This window comes from Myotis nattereri (assembly GCF_964212035.1).
Source record: "Myotis nattereri genome assembly, chromosome: 10".
NCBI classification, from domain to species: domain Eukaryota; kingdom Metazoa; phylum Chordata; class Mammalia; order Chiroptera; family Vespertilionidae; genus Myotis; species Myotis nattereri.
The window spans coordinates 18,659,212-18,678,014 of NC_138085.1; the positions used below are offsets into that span (position 1 = coordinate 18,659,212).

Sequence of the window (18,803 nt, forward strand, 5' to 3'; positions counted from 1 at the left end):
TTCTCAGGGGTCGCCTAATACCATGGGAAAACACATATATAATTACATATTGTTTTTGGGATTAATCACTATGCTTTAATTATATTTAATTTGTAACAGTGAAAGTGGGGGTCAACATAACATGAGGAACTATATTAAAGGGTCGCGGCATTAGGAAGGTTGAGTTTAACACTGGTTTAAAGTATTACATATGTCTCCTTCTCCCCTCATCGACCCCTCCTTGATCACTCCCACCCCCCTAATTACAAGGAGGCATGATTTAAAAAATCAATATCTGTTTCTTCTTCTCGGGATTGGGATTATTTACTGAATTCAGACCACCACCAGAAGGTTGAGTCTCACCTTTTGAACAGATCTTTATGTCTGAATCCTTTGGAAAGTTTCTCAGATGAAGGATGAAGACTTGTCACAGAATCTTAGTCTGGATTCTTCTACACTTCTCTCACATACCTGCAATCTTTTTCCTACTTCACTGGGTCTCTGAGGAGCCTAAATGGAATACTCTGATGGGAGAAGGAATTCATTCACTTGTTGACGCCCCTTGTTCAGTTGGCAAGGTAAATACTGTGTGTAGAGTGAAAACTTCCAGGAGTGCTCAGGTGACTCAGACGTTGGCCTTAGGAACCCAGAGCATTTTTTGCAAAACACAGAATTGTTTGAAGATACTGGCTATGTAAGGGCTTGTGAGTCATCTTTGTCCTAAGATCAGTAGGAAGTCAGGAAACATGGTAAACACTGGGGGTGACCCGAAGAGCATTTCATGTTGACAGGCTGACTGCCTGCACTGTGGTGGAAGGTCTATAACAATACCTGCTATGCTGTAACAATACCTACATTCTAGTAGTGCTTAAAGTTCAGAGAACTGCAGTTTAGCTACATAAATTGTCAACCAGGCCAGGGAACCATGACCCCCATTAGTGATGAGAAAACCTGTCAGTGTGTTTCCAAGACCCTGACGCCTGGTTCGCTGTGGGCTCTGCTGCACTTGTGCTGTTGCCTTCGGTGTCTGTCAGGTTCCTGGTGGATCTACGTTTAAATGGTGCTAACACTGCACTCTCACAGCCTGGCCAGCGCTCTGTTTAACACTGAATTCTAAAGGTCACACACTTGGGTATTGTGACCGTTGATAATAAATAAAATTGAATGGAATAAAAATACCAACATCTGAGTTAATATTACAGAACGTTTTCTAATTTTTGTGATCTTCCTTGAGATAAAGAAGTTGTATTCTTAGACATGGCACTTTTAATTTTTTTTTTTATTTCTCTTAGGACAAATCATTACTATCGTGAAAACTTTTATAATGAAATGATTTCCAACCCTAATTATGGGCTCTGGTATTTTTCACATATTTTATTTAGTTTTAAAACTTCACATTGAATTAACTGGTATTTCCCCATTTTCTGGAAGAAAATATTGAGGCTCTAGAGATGGTTTGTTCAAGATCAACAGCCAATAGGTAATGGAAGAGAACCGAGATCACAGTGTTTTTACAGTAGTTTCACCTGCACAACATCTGTCTAGCAAAAGTAGTTGAGGTTGCACTTACAATAGTGGGCACAGGAAAGTCCAGAAATAGAATAAAGGGGCTCTGGATTTGATTATCTTTTTTCTCATAAGTGTTTTTAAATGGGAAAGTTCTATTGATGATTGCTAACTGTTGGGGGTAAATATTGGAATACCTTCCTAGTTATTTGTATTTTATATGTTCTTGTTGTTGTAGGGACTTAAAAATGGAGTTTTACTTACATCATTACTGCAAAGATTACACAATGCTTTTCAGAACAACTGAAGAAGTATGCACACTTGATCAAGGTAAGCAACTGTGTCATTAAAGGTTTTGTGAACAGTATGGTGACATTTGCTTGTATTTTGATTATGTTTGGACTCTATGTTATAAACTCACTTCTAAACAACATCAAGTACAGGCCAGCTGATGGGGTGTCAGGTCCTGTCACTTGTCTTGTACTCTCGTCCTTGAGGTCCCTTCCTTCCTCTCAGCCTCTCTCTCGCTTTCTCTGTGTGTGTGCGTCTCTGTCTGTGCCACTGACCTGTTGTTCTGTCTGGAAGCTGAGTCCACCCCCTTTTCCTTACCACTTTAGCAAGTCTTGGTTTTGGTATGTTCTCCACTTTGTTCTGAGAGTGTTTTGATCTGAGAAAAGATACGGCATATCGTGCTACTTTATTGTAACTTCTAGACATAAGCTGTCAAGTGCCATGAGTGGGATAGATTTCCACCTTGACATTCCTGATACAACGATTCTAGTGTGAAGCCATCAAGGTTAGCAGCAAGAGTACTAAGCCCCATTGACTTCGGGGCATCCTGATCCCATGTGTGCTCTGTGACCTGTCAACCTCTAGTATCGCCAGGTCCCTAAGCATTCTCTACCGGCAGCCCGAAGGATCTTTTGAAAATGTCAATATGATCATGTCTCTTCTGAAAACTGCCAGTGGTCTCCTATGGCCTTTAGAAATGAGTCCCAAATCCTTAGCGTGTCCGTCCAGGCCGACCATGATCCGACCTTAGCTCCTATTGCAGTCTTGTCTCTCCCTCACCCCTTTTCTGTGGTCACACTTTGAGATCCTCATTGGCATCACACCCTGCCAGCCCAGCTTAGAGCTGTGCCATGCCCTGTATCCCGACATCTCCCTCTGGAGTCGGTGGAAGGCTGGTGTACTTTCCGGCATCTCCCATCTTTCCCCTGTCCTGCTCTCTGCTCCCATCGTCTTTTGTTTTTGTTTTCGTGTTTGTTGTTGTTGTTTTGCAATACCATGAAATGCTACAACCTTGTCCACCCTCAGGAGTTTTAAGGATCTCATTCAGTGTGGAAGCTGAGAATTATAAGCAGCAGAATAGTGATGAAGCTAACAGTAGGGACTTGTCTTTCTCACAAAAGAACAAGTCCACAGGTAGGTGGATCCAATATTGAATTCAGCTGCTCAGTGATGTCAGGGTAGGCTCCCAGCATCACCGTGAGGAAAAAAATCCTCTCCTCGCTGTTGTGCTTTATATCAGGGAGGAACATAGTGTCTCAGAAATCAACTATGAGACTCTTGCGTGAACCCTTGGGCAGAACGGGCCAAATTGCAAGGGACATGGGGCAGTTTAGTGTCAAAGTGCTCCCGAAGGAGGTGCCTCAGCCCAGGAGGAGGTGGTGAGGGGAAGGGCAGTGGGGACCTGTCGGATGGAGAGCTTCCTGTTTCTACTGTGATCACTAAGGGCCCCGTACATTTCTTCTGTGTGGACTTGTGGAGGAAAGGTGTCCCGAGACTCAGCGATGACTGTTTCACAGTCATGACTGTTTTGAAGTACCCTGTCTCATAGGGTCCATATTATCCACATAGAACTGGTTAAACATATATGTTTTTATTGATCTCAGAGAGAGGAAGGGAAGGGGAACAGAGAGAGCCGGGGGTGGGGGTGGGGGTGGGGTCAGTGAGGAGGCTGGGGAAGGGGAGAGAGAAACATCAATGATGAGAGAGCATCATCAGTCCCATAGCTCCTAGCGCGCAACCCCGGTACAGGCGGTGACTGGGAATGAATCGGGGATCTCTTGGTTCCGGGGTCCACGATCAAGCACTGAGCCACGCCAGTGGGGCAGCCACATATCAATTTAAAATGAAACTTTTTTTTAATTCAAATTTAGTAAAACTTAAAATTCACTGAGACATTTAGGTTTCTCCTGTTGGATACCTGAGGAGTGTTGGCTTGGTGTATTGACCAGCTAGCTGGTTTTCCTTGAAAGCAAATATGAAATGAAAGAAAGGAAATGTGTCTCCCCTCAGAGCAAGAGTACTGCTCACATGAGAACGATGAGCTTTGGATGATTGGGCCACAGCACTGAATGGATCCCTCTTGCACAGCGTGCCTCCTTTTGAAATACTCACCAGTGGCATTCCTTTGTCCTTTTCTGCTTAGAATTTTCTGACATGGTGGTTTTCATTTTAATTATAGATTGTTCCCGTGGTGGTGGTGTCAGTGAACTATGGCCCCTCGGGTAGAACCAGGGCTGTGTACCTTGTTTCCGTACCGTCCTGTTCCAGTGGAACCATTTCCTCTCCCTAAGCTGAGTTTGACTGGTGAGTTAAATTCTGGGCTCATGGAGGAAGGGAAATGATTCAGGAAGTGTTTAGTGGAGGGAGTTGTTTTGAGTTACTCCTGTTGCAACCAAAGCAATGCTCTTGCTATCCCTAGTGATTTTAAGTATGGTTGAGAGCTAGTCTACTGGTTGTTTCTGGCCAAATAGCAAATGCAGCTAAACGGCGAGGGAAGTAGAATGCCCCCCATTAAGTAATTTTTCCTTTCCTGAGACCATTTCAAGATACAAATTGGCACTTGGGAAAGTTTAGAAAGATATGATTGAGTCTGGCCAGTGCTGCACGGTGGTCGAGCATCCGCCTGTGAAGCAGGCAGGAGTGCACAGTTGGTTTGATTCCGGGTCAGGGCACAAGCCTGGTTGCAGCCTGGATCACCAATAGGGGTCGTGAAGGAGGAAACCGATCCATGCTTCTCTCTCATGGTTTACATTCCTGTCTCGCCCTTTCTCCCTCCCTGAAATCAATCAAAGTGTATTTTTTTAAAATATATACTGAGTCTAGCCCCGGCTGATGGGGCTCATTGGATGGGCATCTCCCCTTGCACTGAAAGGTTTCCGGATCAGTTCCCAGGGAGGGCACGTGGCAGGGTTTTGCGGTCAGTTCCATGTCAGGGTGGGCAGGAGGCGGCTGGTGCACCTCTCATCTGTGTTCTCTGCCTCTCCCTTCCTCTCTCTACTGTCTATGTCTATATATTGGAGGTATGATCCTTGTGTCAACCAGAACCTATACATGAAGCAAAATGAGAAGAAACTGTCACTTCTGGTAGTTTCACTGCTGACAGTTCGCCAGTGTGAACATTCTGGTGTATATATTTCCAGATTTTATTTCCCCATTTTATCAGTGTATACGTAGTTATCAGAGGAAATTAAATGTTTCAAAACTTATTTTAAAACTGTATTATACAGTGAGCACCTTCCATGTCAGCATATATGTGTACGTCTGTGTGTGTGTGTGTGTATGGAATTATGTATATGTACGTGAGAAGACATGGTCTACACGTGTTTTTAATAAACAACCTTATTTATTCAAAAGGAGTATTTAACTTAATGGGAAATAGTCTACATAAATAGGTAGGTACTTTAGAAATTATCCTTATTTACTATTATAAATGTACAGTTGGGATGTATTCCTCTGAATTATTGAAGATAATCGCCTAGAACTCTTCTGACAGCACGAGAGAAGGCTTCCAGCGCAGCCAGTAGCTGGCTCCATAATGGCTTCAGGTACTGCCTCGAGCCAGGCCTGGCCAGGGCAGGGCCTCTCGTTGGACCAGGCTCTGGCCCCTGAGCAGGCCCTTCCTCTGCCTCCGGAGAGCTCTGGAGCACTGGGCGTGGACGTGGAGCAGGAGAAAGAGACACATTGACTCACACTCCTGGCTTTCCTGCGACTTAGTGCAGACAGGAAAGATGCCACCACCTTTAAGGGAACTCCAGCCCATGAGCCTGCCCTCCCCCGATGATCTGCCCAGATGATCATTCTGCCTCACCTTGTTGAGTTGCCTCGGTGGGCTCAAGGTGCTGCAGCGCCAACCATAGATTTTGGGTGTGGCCCACCAGGTTTGGGCAGGGGAATTGATGGGCACCAAGGCCTGCTCTACCTCGAAGAAGGCGGAGGGAAGGGGCTGCCCCAAACCCTGGACATGGTCCAGCCAGGTCCCCACCATCGCAGCAAAGGCCCTGGGGAGAGGCAGGTGGGCACCAGATTCTGAGTCCTGCTCTTTCCTTCCAGTCTGCCCTCCCATGGTACACTTGTTTAGATCTGAGCTTCTGTGCAGGTCTCCCATGACCACCCATGGGAGAGCACCATGGTAACCCCGGCCCTTGTGTGGCTGTCATGGTTGTAGCAGTTGTGGGATCCAGCAGGTTCAACACGGAGTCTGTGTGAGACTCTTCTTCCCACTGGCAGCTCACCTAAAGGTCCAGTGCACTGCCCACCCCCACCCTCCAGGCCCTGGGCATCTGGGCTGAGGACTGAGACAGGCTTGTGAGCACCCTGCTCACCACAGTCCTGTTCTGAGCCTGGCCACCGTGGTCAGGGGAGATGGATATGGAGAGGGGCAGGCAGAGCGGGTGGGTTTGTGGGGGGGGAGGGGACTGTGAGGGACCAATCAGCACAGCGTCCCCTCTGGGTCTACAAGGCCCGGGACCCCACCCACTGTCGTCTTTGACTCCTATCCTCTTGGAATAGAAGACTCCAGAGCCCAGGCCTTTCTTGGGAATCAGATGATGTATAAGATTAGGGTTCTGCCAGGCACTCTCCATCCCCCACCCACCACAGTCCCCACGATGCTGACTCTGAGGGCCCTCCTTCTGGACCCGGAGACCACTCACTTTATGACTTGGTCCTGCGGTGTGTCAGCCCGGTCATTCTAAACAGGTGTGCATCCAGATGGAAAAATCACTCTGATCGCATCAGCCCTGATGGATGGTGGACACGAGCTGCGAATGATGGTGAGCGTGACTGCTGGACCCAGTGCCCAGAACTGAGGCCCAGGGATTGTGTCTGCTTCATTCCTTGAGTCAGGCTAAGTGTCTCCAAAAGTGCGTGCACATTGTCGAGTAAAGAAACTCCAACCAGGAGCATGCCATACATCTGAGTGGGCCTGGGCTCCTGCTCTCCCCAGAAATCCCCAGTGTGGTTACACCAAGGACCAGGACCGGCTAGGTGAAATCTCACACTGCTTAACAGGTTGCTTTGCATGTGCTTTTCCAACCTCTGATGCCACAGGCCGCTGATGGTTGTGTCAGAGTTCTTTCCGTGGGACAGAGTGAAAGAATTGCCAACAACAACTGCTGCACATCCAGCTACCCTGTCTGCAGAGCCAGGGAGTAGGTGAGACCTGCCATGGCTTGTCCCCACAGCAGTGCTATGAGGTCCCCCCCCCAGCAACCCACTTTTCAGAGGAGCATCCTGAGACTCGGGAAGATGTGGTGACATTTTCATGCCTCACAGCTAGCAGTGGGCAGAGTCACGAGTGTATGCTCACCTAGATAGAAGCTCGTCCAGGAACCGTTGGGCTCTGCAGAAGGCCAGCGTGGAGACGTGGGGGTGATTCCCCCTGGGAAAGCTGGTACCGTGGCCATGGCAAGATGAGGGACAGGACACAGTTCACACGACATCTCTCTCTGATATTGCTACAAATATGTGAGGAGCGTGTCTTTACCGTCCCATGTTGCTGGACGGGGGCGGGGGGTCCTCATTTCTTTGTCTTGGGGCAGTGGGACACTAGGGAGAGTCCTGGGAGGGTATCTGTGGAGTCCTCAGATTTGAGTGTGGGTTCTGGGCACTGCCAGGTTGTGTTGGGGTTTTGGGTGTAGAGACCCTCGAGGCCAGCTCTCACCTCAGACAGGCACTGGTCTGTGTCATCAGCCTGGTGCACCTGCACCCTGACCCCGTAGGTGGTGTAGTCGGGTCCATGGGCCAGCACCTCAATGATGTCCTCCTTGGAGCTCTGCAAAGACAGAGTGGGTACTGAGCCAGGAGGCATCAGGAACCTTCCACCCAATCTGTGGTCCTGTGTCATGGCAGACCTAGCCTATGAGGACAGTGAGGATGTTTCTGGCAGCCCTGCTGAGCTTGCAACAATTGATTTGTGTCAAGGTGTAGCCACAGTGAAAGCCTGAATGACTGAGGAAAACTCTGTCCTTTTTGGGATGATATGGAGTTGGGTCAGGCCACAGCTCCTGAGCTGGCCATACTGCAATGGTTTGTTGTCCTCTGTGAGGTGATAGGTTGCAGAGAAAAGTATTCAAGGCCTTTATCCCTTCCTACACCCCTAACCCCCACCCCCGCTTCCCCCTCCCCTTTTTTTTCCAATACACAGCACTATCAAGTGGGATGATGTGTATAGCTTGGAGAAGGTCTGCAAGGACAGTCGGGCTGGGGCTGGTCCACAGGATACTTTGGGCAGGGATTTCATCAGTTGAAAGGAGCATGAGGCAAAGAGAGCAACAGATGCTTTCTCTCTGATCCCAAGAAGCACAGGAAGAAAGACTGCTTTTCTCCCCTACCAGGGAGCTTGTCGGGAGGATTGAAGGTGCAGATCACTTTGGGAGCGGGCCTGTGAGAACTTGAGGCCCCAGATTTGTGTCTGACTTCTGGTCCCACCCCAGTCACCTCAGGGTCCTAGGTGTGGGCCAGCTCTCACCTCAGTTTGGCACTGGATGGTTTTCTTGTCCTGACGCACTTGTCCTTTGTACCCGTTGAGGGCATAAGTGAACCTGTCAGCCAGCTCCTCGACGCTGCCCTTGTTGGAGCTCTGCAAAGACAGAGCCCGCTACCGGGCCAGGAGGCATGAGGGGCCCGGGCATTACCAGTGGGGAAGATGCCCACCACCCATTCTGCTCCCCAGATCAGGCAGAGAGGGGCATCTGCAAAGACCTCCAGGCAGGGAGTGAAGTTGATGACCCCTTGAGCACCCCTGCGATTTAACAAGTGGGTAGCAGAGCTCTGACCCCAGCACTCAGCTTCCCTTCCTGTGAGCCATGACCTGGGCAGTGAACATGACACACCCTCCAACACCCTCCAGGCTTCTGACACTTACCAACCTGCTCCTTAGCCCAGGTTGAGCATCCCTCATCCACCACTTTCTTCACCTCACCATCCCGGACACACACACACACACACACAAACACACACACACACACACACACACACACCTGGGATGAGGGGTAAGAGGTGTGGGCTCCCCAGGTATGACCCCCAGTTGGCGCACAAGTGTGAGCTGAAAGGGCCTGCCCTTGGTTACCTGTGTGTGCCTCGTGCCAGAGGGCGAGGGGTATCAGTGGTGGCGCTTGCGCCTGTTTCCCCAGCAACAGAAACATCTCTTGCCCTGGGCTTTCTTCTTCCCAGAGCTTCGGAAGAACGGGAAGCAACAGAGAGACATCCTGGTCTCCTGACCTTCTCCACTCAAGTGAGCTGGAAAGGAAGTTGTCTCTAGAAGAGGCATGGGCAAACTTTTTGACTTGAAGGCCACAATGGGTTCTTGGCAGGCTGTAAGATAAGCATGGATAGAGTGTTTGTGTGAACTAATGTAAATTCAAAGTAAACATCATTAAATAATAGGGTGCGGTCTTTTTTTTTTTTTTTAGTTTTATTATTTCCAAAGGGCCAAATCCAGCCCGCGGGCCATAGTTTTCGCATGGCTGTCCCAGGTGCTGGGACTTGGAGTGTCCCATGGGGTAGTGGCTGTTGTGGTCGGGAAGGGCTCATTCCAAGGGTGAACTTGGGCTTGTCAGGTATTTAAAACGCTTGGAAGATTGGGGCTTCCCTGGGCCTTGCTCTGTGGGGGCAGCCAAGGAGTGACTTTCCCAAAGGGTGGGACTTGTCCAGCCCCTGGTTCCTGGGAGAAACCAGGAGAGTGGAGAGGCTCCATCAAGTCGCCACCTGGGACCAAGAGCCCCAGTGAGAGACCAGTAGCCCCAGTGTGGGCGCCTTCCCTGTGCGGGGCTGGTCCCCTGTCATTGTGGGGCAGGTTGCATGTGCTCCCTGGACGTGGAGGAGTGGTGGCTGCTGAGCTGACAGGAGGCAGCTGGGGACAGAGTTCCCGCCATACCCCAGCAGGGCCCCCTGTCTATTAAGCCAGGAAGTGAGGGGTCCTGCTTCTCTGGGGCTTGTGTCTCAAGCCAGGGGACAAGACGCATCTGTAGTCCCCAGAAAGTTAACTACCTGGTCAAATAGGGTGTGTGTGTGGGGGGGGGGGGGTGAGCAGGGGAGGTTGGAGAATCGAGCTGAGGGAAGGGAATGGGCATGGGCAGAGCTTATTCCAGGCCTATGAATATGTGTCTAGGAGGGTAGTCACCACGTGAGCCCATATACAACTTGGTGTTTATTTAGCAGTGTCTTCAGTGCAAGGATGATGATTAAATTGTGGGTGGTTGGTTGGGTGGGTGGTTGGGTGGGTGGGTGGGAGGTTGGTTGGTTTGGTCTCAGAAGAAATAAGAGGTAGAGACAATCGTCAGTCTTTACTTAGAGCCCAGCAGTGGCCTGACTGGGTCTTGGCTGGTAGGGCCTGTCCTTCTCAGGCTGAGTTTGGAAGTGTTCTGAGAGAGACGGCAGCACTTCTCCCACCTGTGAGCTGAGGCTGGTTTCCTTGCTGCCTAGCAGCTGGCTGTCCGAGGGGCTTAGTGGTAGGAATGATTCACACACAGCTCCCTTCCTCACTGGGGAGAATAGGTGACATGTGGCTCTCAGTCCTTGCACTAAACTAATGTCAGGTTGGGGCAGACCCTACATGGAAGTATTTCAGCTTCACAAACCATTTGAGTGAGTTAAATAACAACTCTTATGTTTTTTTAATTTTTAAGGCAGAAAATACAGCCACATTTTAATTTGATGTTTACAAGAGTTGATTTTCACACCCCCAAAATTGGCTTCAGCTGAAGTTTTCCATACCTGGGAAGTTACTTGTTGAATTTTAATAAAAGTGACATATGGTGCTCAACACATCTGTATTTTCGGAGCCTTTTCACACCAATACAAAGAATATGCAATTGATGTTTTAAAAAGATAATGCTAAATTTACTAATTTGGGTTATAGTACAGTTACTAAGAAATGTTTAATAGTATCTACCAAAATGTTATAGGATAAGGTTTATAGAGGTTGTATATTTTTAAAATGAGTAGTATTATAAAACTGTGTTTACATTTTTGTGAAGTTTTGTACCACAAAGTTTAAAACAAGGAAAAGTTTATTATTGCTGAGATATTTAGGAACATTGTAGAAATCTGAACCTACAATTATTTTTTGAAGCGTTTGTAGAAACCTTATTTAAGAGGTCTAATTTTACCCTCATCCTATAGATGCAGCTAGGAGACCCCGAAAGGGTAAGTGAAATCCCCAAGACCACAAGCTATTAATAGCAGAGATCAAATGAGAACCCAGGGCAAGTGCTCATTCTATTTTTCCTTTCAGCCTCTGTAGACCCAGTTGAGGTTAGAACCATAGAGCTGTGACTTAGGAGATCTGAATCCTTTAAAAATCTTTTCTGTATACATATGTTTCTCTTAGGAGTCTTGATAGTATTATTTAATTACTAGAGTCCCAGTGCATGAATTGGTGCACATTGAAAGGAAATTAATTAGAAGAAATATTGTAAGATCACTATTTGCCCTTTCTCAATAATAGAAGTGTATACCAAATTCACGATCAACAATGACAGATGGAAACACATGCAACTGGCGCCAGAGAGATAGATAGATAGATAGATGTAGATATAGGTATAGATATAGATATCGATATAGATATATAGTTATAGATATAGATATATAGATATTTGCTTACTTAGACCTGCTTTCTGATTAGGTAAACTTTTTCCAGCTTGGTGAAGTGCCCCAGTTTCTTTTTCAGGATATTGACAGCAAAACAGCATAAATACCAAAATGAAAGCAGATTATTATTGTGGATCATGCAGAGATAACAAAGGGAGAAATATTTAACTATAACCCCGTTTGACTATATTCCGTGCAGTGAGAAAACCTGAAGTCATGTTCAGGCTCTACCATTTCTTGCTTCTTTTCAGTTGGGTCAATTTTTAAAACATTCTAAATCTCCATTTTCTGGCTAATGAAATGAAAACAGGATTCTACCGAGTCTCCTCTCTACCTATTCCGGGACTTCAGTGAGGATCAAATGAGATGAGGCACATGAAAACACTTCAAAGACATTTGGTGAAAGTGTAAAATGTTTGCACCTGGCTATAAAGCAAGTGGGTGAAGAAACTCCAAGGAGGCTAGTCGCTAGGGAGAGGAAGCCTGGCATTACTATGTGACATCATTACCTGGTGCCCACAGCCACCATTTCTGTGCTGGGCTGGCCTGTGGGCTTTGTGCCATGGGTTCGTGGCGGGGCCTGTGTCCCACTTGGGAAAAGCGGAGTGTTGCTTGTGGACTCTGGGTGCGCAGTGCCCTTCCTCTGTAAAGGGCCAGTTCAGGTCACAGCAGCTCCAGTATTGAACGCCTGCCCCTGGTGGTCAGTGCTCTTCATAGCGAGTGGTCAGGTGGTGGAATCCTTAGCACATTAGCCTTTTATATATATGGATTTGCAATAAGAACGGCAAAAACCGTTTTTAAAAAAGTTACTGTGGCTCATGTCTGAAGTTTATCAAATCTGAAACTTTACTGTAGATATCAGCCTTCCAATGAGGAATTCTTCAAATACAGCCTGAGCTGTGGACCCTGAGGCATCCTGCCTAAGAGCCTCTCTTCAGGGTTGCTGACCCGCCCCATCCCCTACTGCGCCTCTACCCCCTGCCCATTATTTTTCCAAGCAGACCCAGCATCTCCAAAGCCCAGTGTTCTCATTCAGGAGCTGTTGGAGTGCAAGAATGCATTTTAAAGGATATTTCACAACCCAAAGCACTTTTTAAGCTTCTCAAAGATAAGTGGATGGTCACTGAACATGGATGCAAAATGCGTTTTACACCAAAAAAAGTTACTTAAATGTGTTTTAGAAGATTTTTTTCATTATCAAAATAATATAGGATCATTAGAATTTTAAAAAGAATAGTATAAAGTAAAGGAAATCACTTCTTTCCACTATCCAAGGTTAACCACTGTCAACATTTCAAAGTATTTCCTTTTGTCTTTCGTACATTTATATATCTAGATACCTTTTTGAGGTGATACAATTAATTCATTTATATTAATATATGTTGTATTGACTTCAGAGAGGAAAGGAGAGGGAGAGAGAGAGGTAGTAGTAATATGAATGATGAGAACGAATCATTCATCACCTGCATCCTACATGCCCCCTACTAAGGATGGAGCCCCACGTACTCTGACAGGGACTCCATGTATGACCTCCTGGTTCATAGATCAAGGCTCAACCAGTGAGCACGCCTCCAGGGCAAGATGATACTATTTGTTATGTGTGTATCCTGATTTGTTTTCTCTTAGTTATGGTGTTTTCATTCCACTGCATCTATAACCACTTTTTTCCCGTTTATGAAGGCACTGTTTATTTTTCCCAGCTTTATTGAGAAATAATCAATATACACCACTGTATAAGTTTAAGGCAGACAAAAGGATGGTTTGATTTGCCTACATTGTGAAATGACCACCACAGTGGGTTCAGCTAACATGTACTGTAGATGTGACAAACCAAAATTGAAATCTCTAATGTAATTTGGGTTATTTTTTCTTCAAAGTCAAATCTACAATTGTTACTATTGCAAAAAAGAGCTTGTACTTGGAACTAAAGTGCAGGGTGTGGTGGGTCTGCAGGCTGGGGCTCTACTGCCTTGGCCCCTTGCACTTGAGCCCTGTGCCTATTCACATGCAGATCCTTTCTCCTTCCAGACTTCACATGAGGCTGGTGATGGATGTGCTGCCCCTGCTGGACGGGTTCCACAGTCTGTCTTCCCACCACGGAGTGTCAGAGGTGAGAGCCCCCTGTGTAAGGCTGTGGAGCATATGAAGTTCAGAGTCACTTTTGTCTCAGCAGCTCTGGGGGTGACCTCAGCATCAGCATGCGCAGAGCCTATGCTGGCCTCCAGGGTGTGCTCTGTGCGGGTCCAGCTCACCCACAGCTCCTCTCTCCCTGGATTTCAGCCACCTTACTGGTCCTTCTGCTAGAAGCTCTGGTTCTCTCAGAACCTTACACTCCTCTCCACCCATGAGCTGTGTGGCAGCTTCATATAACAGGATGGTTTTCAGGGAAAACTGGCAAGAGAAAAAGAAGAAAAATAATCAGGAGTCGCCACAATACTTTGGAGTCCAGGGCCTGGCCAGGAGACAAGGGGGAAGGGTCCAGGGCAGCCGCCACTCTGGCTCCAACAGGCCCCTGGTCCAGTCCTCTCTGAGTCATTCCCGACCTGTGCACAGAGTGGTGCTAGGACTCACTGCCTTCAAGACAAATCAGCTCACCATCGTGCTGGTCTCTGGTCAGGTTCTCAATTCTCTCCCCACTCAGCCCACTGCTGCTCTCTCTGGAGTCCGCAGATACTATTCTCTCTGAGACCATGGTTGACATCATTGGATGGACAGCTGGCCATTGGTCTGCTCTGTCTCGATGGCTCCAGAATGATGTGTTTCCTTCTTTTGAGAAGAAGAAAAACGAGCAAGAATATGGGTCTGGACAGCAAGTAGCCTTTCTGTAGAAATGCATGGACAGTGAGTTTTTTACTCTTAGTACTTTGAAGTGCTATGTGGATTGGCACGAGGTACTTTTATTTTATTATTCTTTCTGGATGTTCTCCCTGAATGTGACTGAGTTGGCTGGCTGCACAGGTAAAGGAACAAGAGGGTGAGTGTGCTGCCCTGTGTGCCAAGTAGCAAGGAGTTTGTGCTGTTCTGCATTTCTGAGCCTCTCTCACCATGTGAATCAGCTCTGGCCAGAGGCAAGGATAGCCATGAGTGGCTGCCCCCAGGCCATCCTGACACCACTCGTCTGTCCGACCTCTACACCAGTGAGCTGTGCTCATTGCCAGCTAAGTCCACAAGCCAGGGGAGCCCTGGAGCCCTGAGTCACTGCGTGCAGAGCATGAGCATTGGTGGCTCCCTGGCCCACATCATGGACCAAAAAGAGCAAGATTTTATGGGGTACAGACACTGAAAAGGCCTTCATGACAGCCCTGCATTATTACCCTAATGATACAGGTTTGGATGGACAATTACAAACTCCCTACTTGACCACAGAGTAAAATATCAAACCTTTAATGCGTGACACTCCGTCTCTCATCTACGTTTCACCCCTTAAAATAGGGATGTGTTGATTTCCTCCACCAGCATTACTTCTTCCATCTCGCATTCAAGTTGACAGGAAAATTGGAGCCATCTATGGAAGGAGAGAGCATATGAAGACAGGGTATTATTTTTAGATCATTTTGAGCACCACTCTGTCGAGTACAAAGAGAAAAATTATTTATCTTTCCTGACTCTTAACAGGGCATAGGGATATTTTCCACAGTTGAGATCTGTAGATGATTAAAAGGCACCTGCTTCCAATGACAATGCTGCCTTCCTTCATCCTTGTCCTTGGGTTGCGTCACTCCTGGGCCCTGTGCCCAGGTCCCAACCAAGACACCGAAAAGTGAATCTGCTCTGTCGACGAGACCCTGGCCCAGCGTTCCTGGAATGGCACAAAAGGCCCATCCTTGTCACTTGGTGGATGTGGTTTAATGAAGCAGAGGGTCACTGTGGGAGATTTGCACTACCTGCGTTGTGTTTTGTGAGATGGTTAAAAGGTTTGAAGCTCCTTTAAGAAACCAGGTGGCACAGTGAAGGAGCTGTTCCCCCCAGTGATCGCATTAGAGGTGGCTGAGACACAGCAGCTGTATTAAAAGCTGTGGAAGCTTCATGATGGGATGAGAACTTAACTGTGTAGGTCACTGGTCTGGATGGTGGCCCTCAATCCCACTGACCACCAGTTCCTGTGGGCAATTCCTTATCCTCAGCCCTGACCCCAACTGGACCTGCTGGACCAGATTCCCTGGGGCAAGACCACCAAATCTGGTTGTCGCCCCTTTTAGTTTTGAACCTTTTAAAAATATAATTGTAGATTCCATTATTTGTAAGAGATAACGCAGAGGTGGCCCATGGAATCTGACCTGGTTTCCCTCAATAATATCTTATAAAAATCTCACAACCAGGATATTGACAGTGACCCAACCGCCCATGTAGGGCCGATAGAAAACAGCTCTAACTGATTCTCCCACACCCAGGACAAAGCCTTCTATTTTTTTTTTGGTATATTATTATCACAGTAATATATACACAATGAAATTTACCATTTTAACCATTTTTCAGAGCACAGTCCAGTGGTGGTAAGTGGTCCTTAACACAACTTAACAAACATATTGTTGTGCTGCCCTTACCACCATCGGCTCCATCACTGTTCTCATCTTCTCCAACTGAAGCTCTGTCCCCACTAAACAGCAACTCTGCATCCACTCCCCCATTACTGGTACCCTCCATCTTACCTCTATGACTCTGATGGCTCTAGGGACCTCATGTGAGTGGGATCACACACTATTTGTCCTTTTGTGACTGGCTTATTTCATTGAGCATCATGTCTTCAGGGTCCATCCAGGTTGTAGCATGTGCCACAATGGCCTATTTTTCTAAATTGAATATATTGGGGTGAGATTGGTAATGAAATCATGTAGCTTTCAGGTATACAGTTCTGTAATACATCACCTGTATGTTGAAGTATGTATCTCACCTCCCTCCCCTCTTACCCCAGGTCAGGTCTCCTTCCATCACAATTTATCCTTTCTAAGCCCTCTTCTACACACACCCCTCTCTCTGTGATAATCACCAAACTGCTGTCTGTGTTTCTAAGTCTTTTCTTTGCTTAATCCCTTCACCTTTTCCCCCTAGTCCCTCAACCTCGTCCCCTCTGACAGTATTCAGTCAGTTTTCTGCACCTATGAGTCTGTTTCTATTTTGATTGTAGTTTGTTTTGTTCATTAGATTCCACATTTAAGTGAAACCATAAGGAACCTGTATTTCTCTGACTGGCTTACTTCACTTCACTTAGCATAATACTCACCGGCTCCGTCCATGCTGTTGTAAAAGGTAAGACTTCCTTCATTTCCTTTTTGCGTGTGTGGGTGAGTCGTATTCCGTTGTGTTAATGTACCACAGCCTTTTCTCCACTTATCTGCTGCTGGCACTTGGGCTGCTGTGAAATCTTCGCTATTGTAAGTAATGCTGCAGTGAACATAGCATTGCATATATCCTTTCCGATCAGTGTTTCAGGTTTCTGCAGATATATTCTCAGAAGTGGAAATGTTAGGTCATAAAGCAGTTCTATTTTTAATTTTTGAGGTAAGTTCATACTACTTTCCACAGTGGTTGCACCAATCTGCATTCCCCCCAAGAGTACACGAGAGTTCTCTTTTCTCCACATATTCACCAGCAGTTGATGTTTATTGATTTATTGATGATAGCCATTCTGAGAGATGTGAGGTGATACCTCACTGTGATTTTAATTTCCATTTCTGTAATGATTAGTGATGCTCAGCATCTTTTCATTTGTGTAATAATCATCTGCAGATCCTCGCTGGAGAAGTGTCTGTTTAGGTTCTTTGCTCATTTTTAAATTGGATTGTTTAATTTTGTTATGATGCTGTGTTTTTTAAGTTCTTCATAAATTTTGGATATTAAACCCTTATCAGATGTATCATTGGCAAATATGTTCTCCCCTTCAGTGGGTTGTCTTTTCATTTTGTTGGTGGTTTCCTTTGCTGTGCAACAACTTTTTAGATGGATGTAGTCCCATTTGTTTTTTCTTTTGCTTCTGTTGCCCAAATAGATATATCAGAATAAAAAATATTTCTATGAAAATTTATTGCCTTTACTTTCTTCTAGAATTTTTACGGTTTCAAATCTCACTTTCAAGTCTTTAATCCAGTCTGCGTTTACTCTTCAATATGGTGTAAGAAGGTAGTCTGCATTCATTTATTTTTCTACTTATGTGTCCAATTTTCCCAATAGCATTTATTGAGTGGACTATCTTTACCACATGTATATTCTTGTGTCCTTTGTCTAATATTAATTGACCATAAATGTATGGGTTTATTTCTGGACTTTTTGTTCTGTTCCACAGGTCTTTATGTCTGTTTTATGCCAGTACCATACTATATTTATTACTATGGCCTCGTAGTATAGTTTGTTATCAGGTAGCATGATTCCTCCCACTTTGTTCTTCTTTCTCAAGATTACTCTGGCTATTGGTTTGGTTTTATTTTGTTTGTTTTATTTGTGTGTGTGTGTGTGTGTGTGTGTGTGTTGGGTTTCTTGGTGGTGTTTTTTTTTTTTTTTTTTGTACTTCCATATAAATTTTTTGTGATATTTGCTGTAGCTCTCTGAATTACGTCATTGGACATTTGAACGTTGTTAATTCTTCCTGTCTTTGAACACCATATGTACTTTTATTAATTTGTATCTTCTTCAACTTCTTCCTGTCTTTCTTCCTTTCTTTCACTTTCTTCCTGTCTTTCACTTTCTTTCCTTCTTTTCTTCTTTCTTCCTTTCTTTCATTTTCTTTCCTTCCTTCCTTCCTTTCTTTCTTTCTTTCTTTCTTTCTTCCTTCCTTCCTTCCTTCCTTCCTTCCTTCCTTCCTTCCTTCCTTCCTTCCTTCCTTCCTTCCTTTCTTTCTTTCTTTCTTTCTTTCTTTCTTTCTTTCTTTCTTTCTTTCTTTCTTTCTTTCTTTCTTTCTTTCTTTCCCTTCCTTCCTTCCTTCCTTCCTTCCTTCCTTCCTTCCTTCCTTCCTTCCTTCCTTCCTTCCTTCCTTCTTCTTCATGATCTTTATTATGTTCAGGTGAATTCCCTCTATTCACCTCAACAGGTGGCATGGGTGAAGCTGCAACCCAGGTACATGCCTTTGACTGGGAATCGAACGCATGATCCTTTATTGTAGTCAAATAAATATAAGATTTAGAGTTTTAACCACATTTAAGTATACATCAAGTATATTGACATGCAATTCTCACCACCATGTATCCCCAAATTTGTATTTATTTATTCATTTTTGCTTTTCATGGCTTTTATCTCTGTTAATAAATTTATTGGGGCAGGGTGGTTTTAGGTGTGTACAATTCAGTAATAGATCACTTGTAGGTCAGTTTTTTCTAATTGACTTCTAGTTTTATACAGTCATGATCAGAAAAGATTCTTGATATGATTTCAATCTTCTTAAATTTACTGAGACTGTTTTTGTGCCCTAACATGTGGCCTATCTAGATAATGTTGCACGTCCACTT

The 18,803-nt window shown here is 45.7% G+C and overlaps 1 long non-coding RNA gene across 1 annotated transcript in view; it reads left to right on the top strand.

Annotated features, from left to right (window-relative positions):
- The window catches only part of LOC308525985, a 43,972-nt gene that overhangs the window by 12,691 nt on the left and 12,478 nt on the right, over positions 1-18,803 (top strand). Inside the window, exons 5-9 of the long non-coding RNA XR_013996505.1 lie at positions 1,724-1,815; positions 3,956-4,080; positions 13,396-13,477; positions 16,510-16,614; positions 17,410-17,484. This is a non-coding gene — a long non-coding RNA (uncharacterized lncRNA). The remainder of the gene's footprint in view (positions 1-1,723; positions 1,816-3,955; positions 4,081-13,395; positions 13,478-16,509; positions 16,615-17,409; positions 17,485-18,803) is intronic.